This window comes from Euphorbia lathyris, chromosome 4, assembly GCF_963576675.1.
Source record: "Euphorbia lathyris chromosome 4, ddEupLath1.1, whole genome shotgun sequence".
NCBI classification, from domain to species: Eukaryota; Viridiplantae; Streptophyta; class Magnoliopsida; order Malpighiales; family Euphorbiaceae; genus Euphorbia; species Euphorbia lathyris.
The window spans coordinates 13,072,057-13,091,743 of record NC_088913.1 but is presented as its reverse complement, the minus strand read 5'-3'; the positions used below and the strand labels follow the sequence as shown (position 1 = coordinate 13,091,743).

Below are 19,687 nucleotides of genomic sequence, written 5' to 3'. Positions count from 1 at the left end.
TCCTTTTTTAGTGATAAAAAATTTAATATATTAATTTTAATTTTATTATATATATTTATCTATAAAAAGATTATTTTATCCGTACTATATCTAAGAGTTCTACAGAATTTAAATTAATTCCTAAAATCTCTCTAATTCTCTACACATCTATATCTATATATAATATAAAACAGTAACGATGGAACTGAGGTGTCACTTCCTCCTTTTTTAGTGATAAAAAATTTAATATATTAATTTTAATTTTATTATATATATTTATCTATAAAAATATTATTGTATCCGTACTATATCTAAGAGTTCTACAGAATTTAAATTAATCCCTAAAATCTCTCTAATTCTCTACACATCTATATCTATATATAATATAAAACAGTAACGATGGAACTGAGGTGTCACTTCCTCATTTTTTAGTGATAAAAAATTTAATATATTAATTTTAATTTTATTATATATATTTATCTATAAAAAAAGATTATTTTATCCATACTATATCTAAGAGTTCTACAGAATTTAAATTAATCCATAAAATCTCTCTAATTCTCTACACATCTATATATAATATAAAACAGTAACGATGGAACTGAGGTGTCACTTCCTCCTTTTTTAGTGATAAAAAATTTAATATATTAATTTTAATTTTATTATATATATTTATCTGTAAAAAGATTATTGTATCCGTACTATATCTAAGAGTTCTACAAAATTTAAATTAATCTCTTAAATCTCTCTAATTCTCTACACATCTATATATAATAAAAAAAACAGTAACGATGGAACTGAGGTGTCACTTCCTCCTTTTTTAGTGATAAAAAAATTAATATATTAATTTTAATTTTATTATATATATTTATCTATAAAAAGATTATTTTATCCGTACTATATCTAAGAGTTCTACAGAATTTAAATTAATCCCTAAAATCTCTCTAATTCTCTACACATCTATATATAATATAAAACAGTAACGATGGAACTGAGGTGTCACTTCCTCCTTTTTTAGTGATAAAAAATTTAATATATTAATTTTAATTTTATTATATATAAATATATAAATATTAATAAAAATACAATCTAATAATTACAATTAATGACATAAATATGTTATATAAATTAAATATTATTATTTGATTTTCATATTTACTTTAAATAATATTTTTATAGATAAATATAATAATAAAATAAAAACTAATATATTATATATTATATTATATTTTTTATCAGTAAAAAAGGAGGAAGTGACACCTCAGTTCCATCGTTACTGTTTTATATTATATAGATTTATATATTAAGATGAATCCGTGCATCGCACGGGCCAAAAACTAGTTATTCATCAATTATCTTAATCAAAGAAAGCACATACAGCCCATGAACATAGCCAGATCTTGTTTATTTCAGTCAGAACTGTCATCTCAGTATTCAGACAACCAATTTTGTTGGCTACATCAGTAATTAATATATTGCCAATAATTGTTTTACAATAGAAAACACATTTTGAGGTTTTGTATGGTTATACGCTAGATTATAGATGATTTCACCCATTTTGTTGTGTTATTATACTGATCTAACTCCTTACAAATACAAGTTCTCTGCTAGAGACTTGATGATAGTCTCATAGAGTTAACACATCCTCCTAGTTGGCTTAACGATTTCGTCTATAACAATATAACAAATGTACAACATAAGTTACAAGAAACTAAACTACCATTTTTTCTTCCATTCATCTAAAGTTTATTTCAAATGTAGGTACATAAAAGCTATGACGAAGCCTCGAAAGATGTTAGATGGATTGAAGAAATGTAAAGTGAGCTTAATGCTTTGGATGAAAATCAAACATGGCAATTCATATCTTTACCACTAGATAAGAATATTATTGACTCTAAATGGAGATTAAGGTAAAATACAAAGACAATGTAGAGTTGACTGTTACAAAGAAAATGTAATTACAACTAATGCATGGCCAAAAGTCTTTCAATACAGTTGCTAAGAGTGTGATAATAAGAATGATATTGACATTACTCGCAGGCAATGCTAGGCCACTTTATTAGATATATGTGAATAATACGTACCTACATGGTTTTTTTTGGAAGAATACATGATAACAACCCAAATTATTTTAGAATGAGGAATAAGGGAAAATTAATAAGAATAATGACAAACCATTATTCATTCTAAAAGTGTGATTTATGCATGATTAATATAGAATTAATGATAATTAATGCAGGCGTGAATATGCAAATAATGAAGAAAAAAGAATGAGTCTCTAGCATTATGCCACGCCACGTGGACCATGACGAGACACGCCATAACAAGATATGCCCGATGAGAGCGAGTAATGGAGACCCGTCATTGTTCTCAAGGAGAGCGTACATACGCCTCGACGGTCCTTAGAATACCAAAAGGCGCACTTATAGCCATCTATGAATGGGAATAAATACAATTAAATGGCAGTTAATAGCCATTAAGGGGAATAAAGACTTGACTATTCGAATACCCCAACTCTGAGGGTTTCAAGGATAAATGCTGGGATTAAGGGAGAATTGATAACAATTAAAGATGAGTAGTGACATGACTGTTCATCTATATCTCCATAACATCCAAATATCATACATGGGGAAAAGGCATAATTAGACAAAGGATGAAGGATCTGTCATCAATACTCTTATGGATAAGGATCTGCTAACGAATCTCCAAGGAAAATACAAAGATGCTAAAAGGACTGAAGAAGTATTTAGACATCGGTCGTGACCGAAGGTCCGCCAGCCAGATGGCGTATGAAGCAAGTCACACGCCACAAAGGATCTTTGATCTGCCGATACGCCTCATAAAGGCCAAACGCCTTAAAGAGGTCCGCAACCGCCAAATCTTGGAAGACCCGTCATCCAGCATTGACCGTCCAAGGATGTCAGCATCTTCTTCCCATATGGAAACTGAATCCATTAAATGACTAGAAACAGCCCCATAAATGAGCTAACAGCCAGACATGAATAGTGTAATAACTACTCATTAAAGTAGCATTAATGGAAGGCTTCCTAGTTACTAGATTGATGGTTACACATATCCTAGTATAAATAGCCTCATAACGCTAGATTATAGATGATTTCACCCATTTTGTTGTGTTATTATACTGATCTAACTCATTACAAATACAAGTTCGCTCCTAGAGGCTAGATGATAGTCTCATAGAGTTAACACATCCTCCTAGTTGGCTTAATGATTTCGTCTATAACAATATAACAAATGTACAACATAAGTTATAAGAAACTAAACTACCATTTTTTCTTCCATTCATCTAAAGTTTATTTCAAATGTAGGTACTACAAAGGAGCATAAAAGCTATGACGAAACCTCGAAAGTTGTTAGATGGATTGAAGAAATGTAGAGTGAGCTTAGTGCTTTGGATGAAAATCAAACATAGAAATTCATATCTTTACCACCAGATAAGAATATTATTGACTCTAAATGGAGATTAAGGAAAAATACAAAGACAATGTAGAGTTGACTATTACAAAGAAAACGTAGTTACAACTAATGCATGGCCAAAAGTCTTTCAATACAATTGCTAAGAGTGTGATAATAAGAATGATATTGACATTACCTATAGGCAATGCTAGGTCACTTTATTAGATAGATGTGAATAATACGTACCTACATGGTTTTTTTGGAAGAAGACATATATCTAACTCCACCTCGTGAGTGTGACAAGTGTTCAACAGTAAAAGGTATGAGTAAAATGACCTAAAGCAAGCAAGAAGGAAATCACTTAAAGAGATTTGGAACATACTACTTAAGTTTTGGTTTACAAGATCATATCATGATTACAGATAGAAATTTTGGAGGTATTCTTAGGGAAAAATATTGGGTAAATTACATACGTGGTGTACAACCTTTACCCTAAATCACACTTTGGTGTACAACCAAAATTTTGTCACACTAAACCGTATGAACTTTAGGTGACCTCCCACTAAAGTGTACATCCGGTTTTTATGACCGGTCAACTCTAGTCAAAGTTGCCACATCATCATTTTTCATTATAGTATTAAGAAAAATGGGACCCACTTTTTATAGAATTACTAAAATAGCCTTATCCCTTGTAAATTTACTAAATTACCCTCATCTTCTTCCTTCAACCCCTCTCTCTCTACCATTTCTCTCTCTCACTCCTCTCTATCTCTCCCATTAACAAAAATGAACTTTTACTCAAATGGTGAAACAAATCATCTTATTTTTTGTTGATAACCCCATCTTGCAATTTAATTTAATTCACTATGTTTGGCGTTTGATTCTTTTCAAATCATCAGTTTCCATTTGTGCTGTTACTGTTTGTTTCTCCTTTAATTTTTTTTCTACTTTTACTATGTACCAAAAACTGTTTCTTAGTTGTGGATTCTCCATTGGAGGAAAACAACTCATCAGTTTCCGCTAATCGATTCCTATTTATTTCCCTCTTTCTGTGAGTTTCTTTTTGTTATCTTTTCCCCAATATTCTTTGGGATTCTTTTGCTTTTGAGCCTTCTCTGTAACAAATCGCACGATCTCAATACTCTCGATTCCGTATTTGCTGGTTTCGCGTACCCACCTGGCCAAAAAACGGTTACTTCCTCTCTCCTTTCTTTTTCCATAAACCCCTTCCAGAAGAAATTAACGAATAAGAGTTAAGTTGCAACAAGAAACAAACCATTTACACTGACTTCAAATGGTAGAGAGAGGAGTGAGAGAGAGAAATGGTAGAGAGAGAGAAGAGTGAGAGAGAAAAATGGTAGAGAGAGGGGTTGAAGGAAGAAGATGAGGGTAATTTAGTAAATTTACAAGGGATAAGACTATTTTAGTAATTCTATAAAAAAGTGGGTCCCACTTTTTTTAATACTATAATAAAAAATGATGATGTGGCAACTTTGACCAGCATTGACCGGTCATAAAACCCGACTGTACACTTTAGTGGGAGGTCACCTAAAGTTCGTACGGTTTAGTGTGACAAAATTTTGGTTATACACCAAAGTGTGATTTAGGGTAAAATTTATACACCACATGTAATTTACCCGAAAAATATTCAAAAACATTTGTATTGAGTTTGACATGTATAACATGGTGCACCTACAACCATTCAAAAGTACAATACTTCTTCCTCCCATTAAGATAGGTAATATTATTGTATGTTAGAGTTAGTTAAAACGTTGTTGTCGTGTGACCGAAGGTCACGGGTTCGAGTCTTAGGAGCAGCCTCTTGCCAAAAAAATTGGCAAGGGAAGGTTTGCCCCCAGTACACCCTTGTGGTGGGACACCTCCTCGGACCTTCGCTTAGCGGGGACGCGTAATGCACCGGGCCGCCCTTTTTTATGTTAGAGTTAGTTAACTTTATTTTACAATATTAAACTACTAATCTTATATTAGATAATTAATTTCTTTTATATGTATCAAATTTGTATTCAACATATGATATTGAGATTTATGTGATTAAGAAAATAAAGTATCAGCTACCTTTCATTTCCAAAAACTGTGTGCACTTTAGTTTTAATAGGAAATAGTTTCCCACCATTGAAAATAAAAAATCAGATAAACCACGTAAATTGGAAAAACAATATATAATAGACAATATCATATTCATGGCCTATTAGCTCAGTTGGTTAGAGCGTCGTGCTAATAACGCGAAGGTCGCAGGTTCGAGACCTGCATAGGCCATATTTATGTATTTTTACGGTATTAATATTTTTAATTTTCTGGCACTTATTAACATTTTGAATTTTTAATCGATTATTGAATAGAATGTTAATAAGGACACCTCTCACGAAACAGCCTCCTTAATAAAGAATGTACCCGTGGTTGGCAATCATTATCAATTTGAAGCAAAATCAATAAAGCACATGTTACATGATGCTAATGTTGAAAGGAGGATAAGAACAACAGTTGTGAATTTGTTGGATACTCTGGTAATGCCTTTTCTCATAATCTCATTTCAATGTGCTTTCAACATATTGGATTATTTACACAAGGTTTACCATTCATATGTCCTCTAATTTGTTACTTTTCACTTCTTATGCTCCATTATCATATAAGAAAATTACGGATTGCCAAATGGAAGTGCACAAACTGTAGATCATATTGGAACAGTGAAATTTTCTTCAGCTTCGGTAGTACAAGATGACTTACATATATCCTTTTTTAAATATAATTTCTTTCTATTGAAAACGGTTAAGGCATTCCAATATTATTGTTACTTTCTACCTAGACTCTTGTTATCTACATGATTAGAATAAACATAACTTACTGGTTGTAACATGATATTGAAAAGCACTTTACAAGTTGTATAATTGATCTTTTGTACTACTAGTTCACTAACAGCTCACGTGACTATAGATTGCATGCAATCAAATTCACAACAAACAACTACACAAGATGTCTGACACCTTAAGTTAGCTCATGCATCAAATGAAGTTCTTCACCATATCTTTACCATTCATGTTCAAGATGATAGTTATAATTGTTCAAGTTTTAGCTTTGTATATTGATGTTTGGAAGGCCTTATAAGGTACCTTCTTTTACTGAAGCCAATTACGTTCTTACTTTTATGGATGACTTTTCTAGAGTTACTTGTGTGATCCTGTTACAAACTAATAAGTCACAAATGTGTAATGTTTTCGTAACTTTTTTCAAATGATTGACACACAGTTTGATACGAAGGTTAAGATCATTCGAAGTGATATGGAAATGAATTTCTTAATGATAAATTTTTAAGTTTTATTTTAATTGAAGAGATTCATCAATTATCTTTTGTTTATTTCAATTGAGGGAATTATTCATCAATTATCTTAATCAAAGAAAGCACGGACAGCCTGTGAACATACCCATATCTTGTTAATTTCAACCAGGACTATCATCTCAGTATTCGAGAGAAGCAATTTTGTTGGCTATATTAGTAGTTAATATATTGCCAATAATTGCTTTATAGTGGAAAACACATTTTGAGGTTTTGTATGGACATACGCTAGACTATAGATGATTTCACCCATTTTGTTGTGTTATTATACTAATCTAACTCTTTACAAATACAAGTTGGCTCCTAGACACAAGATGATAGTCTGACAGATTTAACACATCCAGGTAGTTGGCTTAATTCGTTTGTAACAATATAGAAAATGTACCACATAAGTTACAAGAAACTAAACTGCCATTTTTTCTTCCATTCATCTAAAGTTTATTTCGAATGTAGCTACAAAAGAGCATAAAAGCTATGACGAAGCCTCGAAATATGTTAGATGGATTAAAGAAATGCAGAATGAACTTAATGCTTTGGATGAAAATCAAACATGGCAATTCACATCTTTACCACCAGATAAGAATATTATTGACTCTAAATGGAGATTAAGGTAAAATACAAAGACAATGTAGAGTGATTGTTATAAAAAAAGAGTAGTTACAACTAATACATGGCCAAAAGTCTTTTAATACAGTTGCCAAAAGTCTGATAGTAAGAATGTTATTGGCACTAGCTGCAGGCAAGGCATGGCCACTTCATTAGATAGATGTAAAAAATGCGTACCTACATGCAAGGACGGATCCAGGATTTTTAACCAATGGGGGCAAACTATACAGGTGAAATATTAAATTGACAAAAAATTAATAATAATATAAATAAACTAGTTAAATTACAATGTATCAAAATAAATTACGATTGTCACAAGGAACTAGAAATATAATAATATTGCCATGTTAGAAGGATAGGGATGAGCAAAACCCGATTAGCAGAAACTAATATTTCACCATTTAATTCAAAATTTCAATTACAATAAGTAAAAACCCTCAATATGTATAAACTACTTTTTCAGATTATTTGCTTCAATTCAAACATGAAAGTGAAGGTGTGAAGAAAGTTGCTATTTAGAAAAAACAAAATTACATAAATAATGGAGATTACCATAAAACTGGGCAAAAATCAAACGGTATGACTGGTCATCGGTGTTGCATCGAACGGACTGGTGACTGGTTTTTAAAATTTCAAATTTAGGATTTTGATTTCTGTTGATGTTAGGATTTTGGCAACATTAGCTTTTGCGGAATTGGGGATCGATAGGCAAAAGATTTAGAATTAGTTAATATTTCTTTTTTAAAGGTTTCATTAAACAAAACGATATCGTTCAGGCTTTAGTGGAACGATGCGTTTTGCTTAGAAAGAAGGCATATCAAAAACGAAAACCCAAACTATCTCTTCTTCAACCTCTTGTCAATGCTAACAAAAGCTTCAACAGCTCAGTCCATCTGTCCCTGCCTGCATGGGTGTTTTTTTTGAAGAAGACATATATCTAACTCCACCTCGTGAGTATGACAAGTGTCCAACAGTAAAAGGTATGAGTAAAATGACCTAAAGCAAGCAAGAAGGCAATCATATAAAGAGATTTGAAATAGACTACTTAAGTTGGGTTTACAAGATCATATCATGATTACATATAGAAATTTTGTAGGTATTCAAGGGAAAAATATTCAAAAACATTTATATTGAGTTTGACATGTATAACAAGGTGTGCCTACAACCATTCAGAAGTACAGTACTTCCTTCTCCCATGAAGATATGCAATTTTATTGTATGTCGGAGTTAGTTAACTTTATTTTACACATTAAACTTTTGTTCTTATATTAGCTAATTAATTTCTTTTATACGTATCAAATTTATAACCAACATATGATATTGAGATTTATGTGATTAAGAAAATAAAGTATCAGCTACCTTTCATTTCCAAAAACTGTGCCAATTTAGTTTTAATAGGTGTAGATACCGATTTTTATCCGGACCAATTTTTAAGTTTTTAATAAATTTCACTCAAAATTTGAACAATTCATGAATTATCTAGAATACATGGTATTATCTCAAAAATAATTTATTGGGGAAAAAATTATGCTATTAAGGTTAATTTGTCATATTTCGGTATAAATCGGTAAAAATATCGAATTATATTCAAAATGCGACTTAATAGAATTAAGGTATAATTTTAAACTATTATGAATCTTATTCGAGATATGTTCCTCGTATTTTGAATAAAAATGAATTTGCTTGAATTCGAGTCATAATTTATTAATTAAAGTTCAGATGTCAATCAATCGAATTAACATTTCAATGTTTATTTATTTGTCGTAAACTATATTTAGAAACGCCTATAGTCTGAATTGCGAATTATGATGTAACATCGTATATTAAAGTTAAAGTTAATATTGACTTTGGTTACGATTTATATTATAATTAAACGTTTAGAATATAGTTGATTTTTAAATAACGAATTATGACAAATGGATTCAAAAATTGAGAAGTTAATAAATTAACGACAATTGAAGACTTAAAAATGGAATTTTCGGTAATAAATAAATATTGCATTATTAATATAAATATTTCTCTTATTATTTTTGTTTTTTACAGTAATTTTGGCAGATCCGGAGACCTGCTCGTCAACGTCAAAGATACCAGAAAATGCTCACTTTAAAATTGAAGACAATCTTTATATCCCGAAAAGCAAGATCATAATGCAGACTCGATTCAAGAATATTCTAAAAAAGTGATCAAATCCTTTCAAGTGACTGAGTTATCTCATTGCGGTACAAGTCCCAACAAATCGGGAGTTCGAAGAATTATTTGTGCGAGTCCAACAAAATCTGAAGCACGGGTAATTATCAGTTCAAGTCTGATTCCAAAAGCACGGATAACTGTCAGTTCAAGTTCGATTCCAAAGCACGGGTAACTGTCAGTTCAAGTCCGATTCAAAAGCACGGATAACCGTCAGTTCAAGTCTGATTCCAAAGCACGGGTAATCGTCAGTTCAAGTCCAATAAACTCCAAAGCTCGGGATTTTGTCCGTACAAGTCCAACGGAGTCTGCTCGGGTTAGAAATAATTCAAATTCAAGCTGGATCCACATCAAGCTCGGGTCAGAAATAATTCAAATTCAGTCCGAGTAGACATCAAAGTTCGGGTCATAAATAATTCAATCCAGGTCCATATCAAATTCGGGTCAGAATTCAGTTCGGCAGCGCCAGTCTGCGAAAAAATCACAATTACAGGGACCAAATGGCATTTTTGCCAAAAAAAATCAATAATTCAACAGAGATGATCTCATCCAGCAAGCATCGAGAAGTGAAAATGGGCATGCAAAAAGACGAATCAATCCTCAAGGGTACAGTGGGGAAATAAGAAAAATGATGAGCAATAATTCACATAAAACCCTTACTATAAAATGGAGAAGGGGGATCAATGTAAAGGGGAAAAACATCTGTAATCTCAATGTAACAGGAGGAAAAAAATTGAAAATCTTTCATCACTGTAATAGGAAGAGATTTCACTGTAAAGAGGGGATGCAAGGAAAAGCTTCTCCAATACTGTAATTCTCAGAAAAGCAATCAAAAGAGCAAGGGTAAATTCATTTGCAATTTACTCACATTCATACATATATACACGTATATATCCGTTATTGTATCACTGTTTCTTTTTTTTTCAATCTCATTTCATCATATAAATCAATCAAGTAGTAACCGTAACTCAAACCCGTTCCTGAGCACGCCAAACGGAGAACCGAAACACCCTCCAGAGCCGATAACGGCTCTGGTTGCATTCTCGGAACCCGTTTGGAGGTCACGGGAAACCATCTCCACACAAAACTAAATTCAGGCAAGTAAGAATGGACTATAACAGTAGGACATAGTTATTAAAGGCGCATGGTGCATTAAGGCGCAAGAGATCCTGGAGCCTTGGCGCGCGCCATAGCGAGACAAGGCGCACTTAAAAAATAAAAATTATAAAAATATAAAACTAACATAAAACTAAATCATGAAAATATCTTAAGCATAAATAAATTTTAAAATGCAAAATAAACCCCATATTAGAAAACTTTAAAGTTGAATACTAATTTCTAAGTTCTACTCCTAATCAAAACTCTCCAAATCCATCACTCCTCATCATCACTATCACACCTCATCTAAGGCATCATCAAACTATTGGTCATCAAACTGTTGAAGTTGAATTCCCTTTAGCTTCTTTGTTTCTGTTGTTTGAATCCGTTTGATGTGTTTTCTTTCTACTAAACTTCTTCCTCTTCAAATGACTCTGTCTCTTACTTTTCAAATGAGTCTGTCTCACCAGAAGCGCGCCATGACGATTGCGTCTCGCCATGGGGCTGCCATGGCGCTAAGGCCTGCGCGCGCCTTTAATAACTATGCAGTAGGAATAGCCAAAATCGAACCCACACAGCCAAGCATCCCAAAAATATCTCAAGCCAAATTATTCCCAGTAAATAATCCATTCCCAACAAAAAATACCCAAAGCATGCCAAATCAAATTGTCCCAACAAATAATCCATCAACAAAGACAATACCACAAGCATTACAAATCGAATAAACAACACATCTCTAACAAGATCAACATAGCAAGCATCTACCTCAAACCACAGAACATTTCATACGCCTCTAAGAGTTCTTAGAACTCACGGCAAACCCGAAGAGAAACCGAGGTCGAGGAGGAGTGAGAGCAAAAGAGACACAAACCTCATAACTCACCTTTACATGTAGGTTCCCACTGATTAGAACCACCCCCTCGGAAGTTCGAACTCGTCATCGGAGGTGAGGGACGGCAACCGTCTCCGAATCGCCCAAAAACGGATCCAACGGTCCGAACCATGTCAAAATACAGAGAGATGACCAAAAAACGCCCATAGAAGAGTAGACGGAGTGAGAACGGCGAGAAGAGTGGTCGGAATCCATGGGAACCGAAGAGAGAGAATCGATGGGAGTGAGGGGTGAGAAGATGAAAGTTCGAGAAGATGAGAGGGGAAGAAAAGAAAATGGGATTTGAAGAGTTTGATAAAACAAATGAATGGAGGTGGTGTGGGTTTAGATATAGGTATTCTTTTTATTAATTTTGGGCCTTTCACTTTGGTTGGAATAAACAAGCCCATTTAATTCAATTATGTTGGTTCGAGTCTAATTATCCGGTTTCGCGTGTCACCGACCCGAGATAGTGAAATGAATATGAATCCCCGCGTATATGTGATACACACGACCCTAATAAAAAACAATAATAATAAAGCTGACTCGAAAAAAAAGGGGCTAAATAACACAATGCGCGGTTCTTTTGAATTGGTTTAAGCCAATACAAAAATGCATTATTAACTCGACGATACGCGTGAGGATATTCTTCATTAGGAACTTTGCACTGGCTTCTGAATACACACATGCCATATATATTGTATTCGGAGAAATAATACATCAAATTTCAAGATGTCATCTCGAACCGATATAGTTAATCAAATTAATTCGAACTAATGTGAAAACGTTATTCGAATGCGCGACCAAGCTAATTCTAGTCGATGTGAAAACGTCGCTTGAATTCGAGATGCTCTCCCTTAGATCTTTTATTCTATTTTATCGTATATGTGATATACGTAAAATCATATTAAACTCTAATTTAATAAAAAGAGATTACGTGTGCGCCGCACGCGTAATTTAAAACGAAAATAAATCAATTCGAGATGTTATCCCGAATCAATAAAAAATATATTAAACCAAACTGATTCGGATTGATATGAAAATGTCATCCGAATTTATCTCTGAACTAATTCAAACTGATGTGAAAACGTCATTTGAATTTATAAATTAGATTAATTCAAATTGATGTGAAAATGTCATTTGAATATTAAATTCACTCGAATCGACGTGAAAACGTCATTCGAATTCATCTCCGAATTAATTCAAACTGACGTGAAAACGTCATCTGAATATATAAATTAGACTAATTCAAATTGATGTGAAAACGTCATTTGAATATTAAATTCACTCGAATTGATGTGAAAACGTCACTCGAACTCCTAAACCAAGTTAATCCTAATTGATGTGAAAACGTCATTAGAATTCTGTACTAAACCCTATAATCCCAAAACGCGTGCAAGTACCTAGTTTATATAGACAATTCAAAGCAAAACAAATAGCAAACACATAATATCACAATAGTACCGATACGTCGGGCGGGGTAGGGTGAGATCACATCTCCTCCCTACACGTAACCGGAAAAACGAACCTCTGATCTCTCCGACGACCATCCTTATCAAAACCAAATCGTACAGAGTCAATCCAAACAGATAGGGCGACCAATCACGCCCGCACACACGTATTTCCAAGTGATGATTGGTGGTGACTCGAAACCTTAAAACGCGAGAAAGGCAGATCGAGCCGGCCACGCACCCCGACCTGCGTAAAAAACCGGAAGCCAGGGTGCGACAATAGGAAACCATTTCAATAACATATCAGATAAAGTATGTAAATTGGAAAAATAAATTATAATAGACAATATCATATTTATGGCCTATTAGCTCAGTTGGTTAGAGCGTCGTGCTAATAACGCGAAGGTCGCAGATTCGAGACCTGCATAGGCCATATTTGTATATTTTTTGATACTTATTACTCCCTCCATTCCATTATATAAGTCATTCTAGTAAATTAGTTTTTTTCCTAAATATAACTCATTCTAGGATTCCAAGAACTTTTAGTTTAGTTTCTTAGTCCAAATATTAAATTTTTTGTATTGATACATGTGTTTTTTAATATTCTAATACTTATTACCCAATAGTGACATGAGAGAGAATTTTATTTAGTTAACCAATATATTTCTTAATTTGTGTGAAATACCCTAAAATGACTTATATAATGGAATGGAGGGAGTAATATTTTTTATTTTCTGGCACTTATTAACATTTTGAATTTTTAATGAATATTGAATAGAATGTTAATATGGTGACCTCTCATAAAATAGCCTCCTTAAGAAAGAAAATTACCCATGGTTAGTAATCATTCTAGGATACAACAACATTGATCGAACTCTACATATGTAAAGAAGTTATTGTGGGAGAAGAAAAAATGAAATAGAGGAACTAGACGATACATTCCTCTAAGTTTGTTCAAAACGACTCAATTTTACTTTTGTAGTTCAAAGCTTAATTTTGAGAAGTTTTATAGTGGTACATTGATAACATATATATACAACGGTGTGCACATGGACCTTAATGACCAAACGAATTTAGTCATTCACCGTTAGATCTAGGCTTATTAAATCATGACCTTATGATGCTTTAAATCTCCACCATAGGATTCTAATAAGCCTATATCTAACGGTGAATGACCAAATTCATCATGATCATTAAGGTCCATGTGATCAAAATCGCATGTATATATACGCAAAAAAAAAAAAAAAAATTGAGCGAGTTCGATTTAGGAAAACTGTTTTACCACACGTGTAAAATTAGCCCTCCCCAATGAACCAATCTTTTATTCGCCACTGTCCGGCCCATTGGAGTTAGATTGCACCCCCCTTTCATCTACACATGAGAAAATCATCTATTTTATTAATTAATTAAAACCTTGTAAAATGAATTAGCTTACAAATCATTCATTTTTCTGCATCTGCTAGATCATTACGGAAGAAATTGGAGCAACGTCTTTTGAGACAATAATTCTCCCATTCTCTTCAAACTCAAACGACGGCTCGGTAGAACAACAGAAGGTAACTGGTCTGTTTGTTCATATTTCAAAATTTTGAAGCGATTATGGGATGAAATGTCTATGTCAAGGCTAATCCCTGAGTGTTAATATAGAGAAATATCTCCTTCTGCTTGTAATGCTTATCAACACATTCTGGATATTTATGATGAAGATAAACTGGTGCAATTTCTTACTAGCAAGAATGAACCATATGAGCAAGTTATTAATCAGATACTGCTATTAGATCTAATGGGTAATACACCAGTCTTTAGAAATCGCAAATTATTCAATATATATAATGTACATGAATAATAATAGTGATATGAACAGAAGCTTTGAAGTGAATAAAAGAGAAAAATATTATGGACATTGTAACAGAACAAGAACCATAAAGGTTGAATGCTTTAGGATTATTGGAATCTGACTTGTTTAAGGATCCTAAAAAATAAAGGGGCAAATGTAGGGCTTTTACTCTAAACTAAGGTGTCTATTGTGCCCGTTGAAGAAAACATCAGTTTTGCATATTCGACACAAGATCACGAACAAGAAGAAGATAATAGTGAAGGTAAAGGTGAAGCAAAATCAATAGAGCACATGTTATATGATGTTCACATAATTTTGAAAGGAGGACAACCACAACAAGTTTCCTCCACACTAGTTGTGAATTTGTTGGATACTCTGGTAATGCCTTTTCTCATAATCTCATTTCAATGTGGTTTCAACATATTGGATTTTTTACACAAGGTTTACCATTCATATGTCCTCTAATCTGTTACTTTTAAGTTCTTATGCTCCATTATCATATAAGAAAATTATGGGATTGCCAAATGGAAGTGCATAAATGGTAGATCATATTGGAACAATGAAATTTTCTTCAGCTTCGGAAGTACAAGATGTCTTACATATATCCTCTTTTAAATATAGTTTTCTTTATATTGGAAAACGGTTAAGGCGGTCCAATATTATTGTTACTTTCAACCTAGACTCTTGTTATCTATAGGATTAGAATATAGATAACTTACTGGTTGTAAGATGATATTGAAAAGGCCTTTACAAGTTGTATAATGGATCTTTTGTACTACTACTTCACCAACAGCTCACGTGACTATAGATTGCATGCAATATAATTCACAACAAACAACTACACAAGACGTCTGGCACCTTAAGTTAGCCCATACATCAGATGAAGTTCTTCATCATATCTCTACCATTCTGTTCAAGAGGATAGTTCTAATTGTTCAAGTTTCAACTTTGTATATTGATGTTTGGAGGCCTTATAAGGTACCTTCTTTTACTGAAGCCAATTACGTTCTTACTTTTATGGATGACTTTACCAAGTTACTTAGGTGATCCTATTACAAACTAATAAGTCATGATTGTCATCTTAGTATTCGAGAGAAGAAATTTTGTTGGTTACATCAGTAATTAATATATTGCCAATAATTGTTTTACAATGGAAAGCACACCTTGAGGTTTTGTATGGTCACATGCTAAACTATATATGATTTCATCCATTTTGTTGTGTTGTTATACTGATCTAACTCCTTACAAATGCAAGTTAGCTCCTAGAGACTAGATGATAGTCTCATAGAGTTAACACATCCTCCTAGTTGGCTTAATGATTTCGTCTGTAACAATATAACAAATAAACCACATAAGTTACAAGAAACTAAACTACCATTTTTTCTTTCATTCATCTAAAGTTTATTTCGAATGTAGCTACTACAAAGGAGCATAAAAGCTATGAAGAAGCTTCGAAATATGTTAGATGGATTGAAGAAATGTAGAGTAAGCTTAATACTTTGGATGAAAACCAAACATGGCAATTCACATCTTTACCACCAGATAAGAATATTATTGACTCTGAATGGAGATTAAGGTAAAATATGAAGACAATGTAGAGTTGACTGTTACAAAGAAGGAGTAGTTACAACCAATGCATGGCCAAAAGTCTTTCAATACAGTTGCCAAGAGTGTGGTAGTAAGAATGTTATTGGCACTAGTTGCAGGCAAGGCATGGCCACTTCATTAGATAGATGTGAATAATGCATACCTACATGTTTTTTTGGAAGAATACATATATCTAACTCCACCTCGTGAATATGACAAGTGTCCAATAATAAAAGTTATGAGTAAAATGACCTTAAGCAAGCAAGAAGGCAATAACATAAAGAGATTTGAAATAGACTACTTAAGATTGGGTTTACAAGATCATATCATGATTACAGATAGAAAATCTGTAGGTATTCTAAGGGAAAAATATTCAAAAACATTTGTATTCAGTTTGACATGTATAACATGGCGCGCCTACCACCATTTAGAAATACAATACCTCCTCCCATGAAGATAGGTAATATTGTTGTATGTCGGAGTTAGTTAACTTTATTTTACACATTAAACTTTTACTCTTATATTAGCTAATTAATTTCTTTTATAAATATCAAATTTATAATCAATATATTATATTGAGATTTATGTGATTTAGAAAATAAAGTATCAGCTACCTTTCATTTCCAAAAACTGTGACAAATTAGTTTTAATAGGAAACCGTTTCCAGCATTGAAAATAACAAATCCGATAAACCATGTAAATTGGAAAAACAAAATATAATGGACAATATCATATTCATGGCCTATTAGCTCAGTTGGTTAGAGCGTCGTGCTAATAACGCGAAGGTCGCAGGTTCGAGACCTGCATAGTTGGCAATCATTACATGATACAACAACGTTGATTGAATTCTACGTATGTAAAGAAGTTATCGTGGGAGCAGGAAAATGAAATAGAGGAACTAATTTTATATTTTTTTCTGGCACTTATTAATATTTTGAATTTTTAAGGAATTCCTGAATAGAATATTAATGTGGAGATCTCTCACGAAACAGTCTCCTTAAGGCAAAAGTTACTCGTGGTTGGCAATCATTACATGATACAACAACATTGATTGAACTCTACGTATGTAAAGAATTTATTGTGTGGACAAAAAAATGAAATAGAGGAACTAGATTAAAAATTCCTTTAAGTTTGTTCAAAATAACTCAATTTTAGTTTTGTAGTCAAAAGCTACAACGTTGATCGAACTCTATGTAAAGAAGTTATCGTGGGAGCAGAAAAAATGAAATAGAGGAACTAGACTATAAATTCTTTTAAGTTTGTTCAAAATGACTCAATTTTAGTTTTGTAGTCCAAAGCTTAACTTTTAGATATTTTACAGTGGTATCTTGATAACATATGTATATATACGCAAAAAAAAAATGAATGAGTTCGATTTAGCAAAATTGTTTTACCACACGTGTAAATTTTGCCCTCCCCAACAGACGAATCATGTATTCGCCACTCCTTGACCCATTAGAATTAGATTGCACCCCCTTCATCTACACGTGAGAGAGTCATCTATTTTATTATTAATTAACACCTTGGATTATAAATCATATTCTCCTCTCAAGTGAAAGCAATGGTGGATGAGTTTATTAATTGGGTTAATACACATATTTGCCCTTGTGTTTTTTCGAAAAAACAGATATGCCCTTCTATCAAATAAATCCACTAATATATCCTCATATATTTTAAATAACAGCAAAAATGCCATAATCTAACAGAATGGTGAGATGGCACTAACAGTGCAACACCTCAGCTTCCATGTCATCTCCACTCATCTGCCAGCTCAACTAAACAATGCCATGTCATATCTTTTAGCGACGAAATTTTATGACGAAATTTCATACGACGAAATTTTATGTGCTGACATTTCAAATTTATCGCCAAAAAAGACCTACCGATAGATTTACTGACGAAAATTCTCCCTTATTAAAATTTTAGATTTACTTTTTTATTAAGGTTTAGATGAAAAAAAAGAACAAACCCCACGCGTGAAGCCTTACCGAGACAAGAGTCGTCAAATAAATATTACACTATTATTCTTTAACAAATTAGTAATCGTTACAAATATTATATACACAACTGTTTGACATGAAAAAATATATTACAAATATTACACACAAGTATTATTCAAGTCCAAAATCAAATCCAACCAACTTCAATCCCTATTTGCCTTGCAATAGGGACAATGTAACTCTCATTGCCAAAATCAAATCTAACCAACTTCAAATCCTTATCTGCCTTGTAATAGCAACAATGCAACTCTCATTAACTATTTTTGCATCTAAACCTTACTTTTAATTGCATGCAACCAACGAGTAACTCCTCCAAATCAGATATATGAAAAGCACGCCCTCTCTTTTCAGCAACGGAACTCAAGTAGAGGCACCTGAATAAGATGAGGATTAAGCGATAAAAGAGGACTCAAGAAGTCTATTGGTAGTGCAATATCCTGCATAGAAAATCCAATGAAAATGAGGTTAAATTTCGAATTGAAGAAGAATTCAAAAGGACTAAAAGGAAATGTACACAAAGGTGAAAATGATATTATACTTATAAAAAATGGCCTTTTATGATGTTTTTCTAATGCATAGCTTTCATCAAATTCTAGAGGAATTAACTACCAGAAGCACAAGAAAATATCCAATAATAACACATTTTCACCATTTGAAGTTGTCATCAACGTATAAAATAAGGCACACTTGAAGAAAACATCTCTGACCAACAAACCATTTCAGTGTATTGGTTAGACATCCAAAACATAAACTTTGTAGAAATGAATACTTGCGTATAAAATAAGGCACACTCGAAGAAAACATCTCTGATCAACTTTATGATGGTATTAGAGCATCAACCTTTTCCGCCCTACCAATCTTAGTTCTGCCTTCTTCTTCATCATCATCGCTTTTGTAGTGAATCTAAACTTGCAATGGCTCAACCAATTCCCACCAAACCAAGCAGCCCTTACTTTCCGCTTGCAAACGAAAAACCCAGCATTAGTACTTGTCACAGCAGTTTTGGCTTGGATCGAAAATGTGGCAGAATACTCGTGCTTTTTATCTTTGTGTTCTTCATTTGGTAAAGTTTCCAGATTGTGTTCTTCATTTGATAACATATCTACCATCAACTATCTATTTCATTGAGAATTTCTCTTATCTTCAAATATGATAACATATCTACCTTCAACTATCTATTCTAGGAATCACAGCTTCTTAACTTTCATAAACAATATAACCACAAGACCAAATATCCAAACTCATTGAGATTGGAAATGCAAAAACGTACCTAAATCCATGGTGGAAGAGATTGAACGGATC

General features: G+C 32.9%; 1 long non-coding RNA gene and 2 other non-coding genes across 3 annotated transcripts; 2 read left to right on the top strand and 1 right to left on the bottom strand.

Moving 5' to 3' along the window:
• The first annotated feature begins 5,599 nt into the window (after positions 1 to 5,599).
• On the top strand, positions 5,600 to 5,673 carry TRNAI-AAU (transfer RNA isoleucine (anticodon AAU)). Its single transcript has one exon. It is a non-coding gene; the product is annotated as a tRNA-Ile (tRNA).
• Positions 5,674 to 9,349: 3,676 nt separating this feature from the next.
• On the bottom strand, positions 9,350 to 11,814 carry LOC136225735 (uncharacterized). The gene is made up of 2 exons (XR_010687269.1): positions 11,523 to 11,814; positions 9,350 to 10,011 (listed from the first exon to the last, which is right to left on the bottom strand). It is a non-coding gene; the product is annotated as an uncharacterized lncRNA (long non-coding RNA).
• Positions 11,815 to 13,320: 1,506 nt separating this feature from the next.
• TRNAI-AAU (transfer RNA isoleucine (anticodon AAU)) lies at positions 13,321 to 13,394 on the top strand. The gene has a single exon. It is a non-coding gene; the product is annotated as a tRNA-Ile (tRNA).
• The last annotated feature ends 6,293 nt before the right edge of the window (positions 13,395 to 19,687 follow it).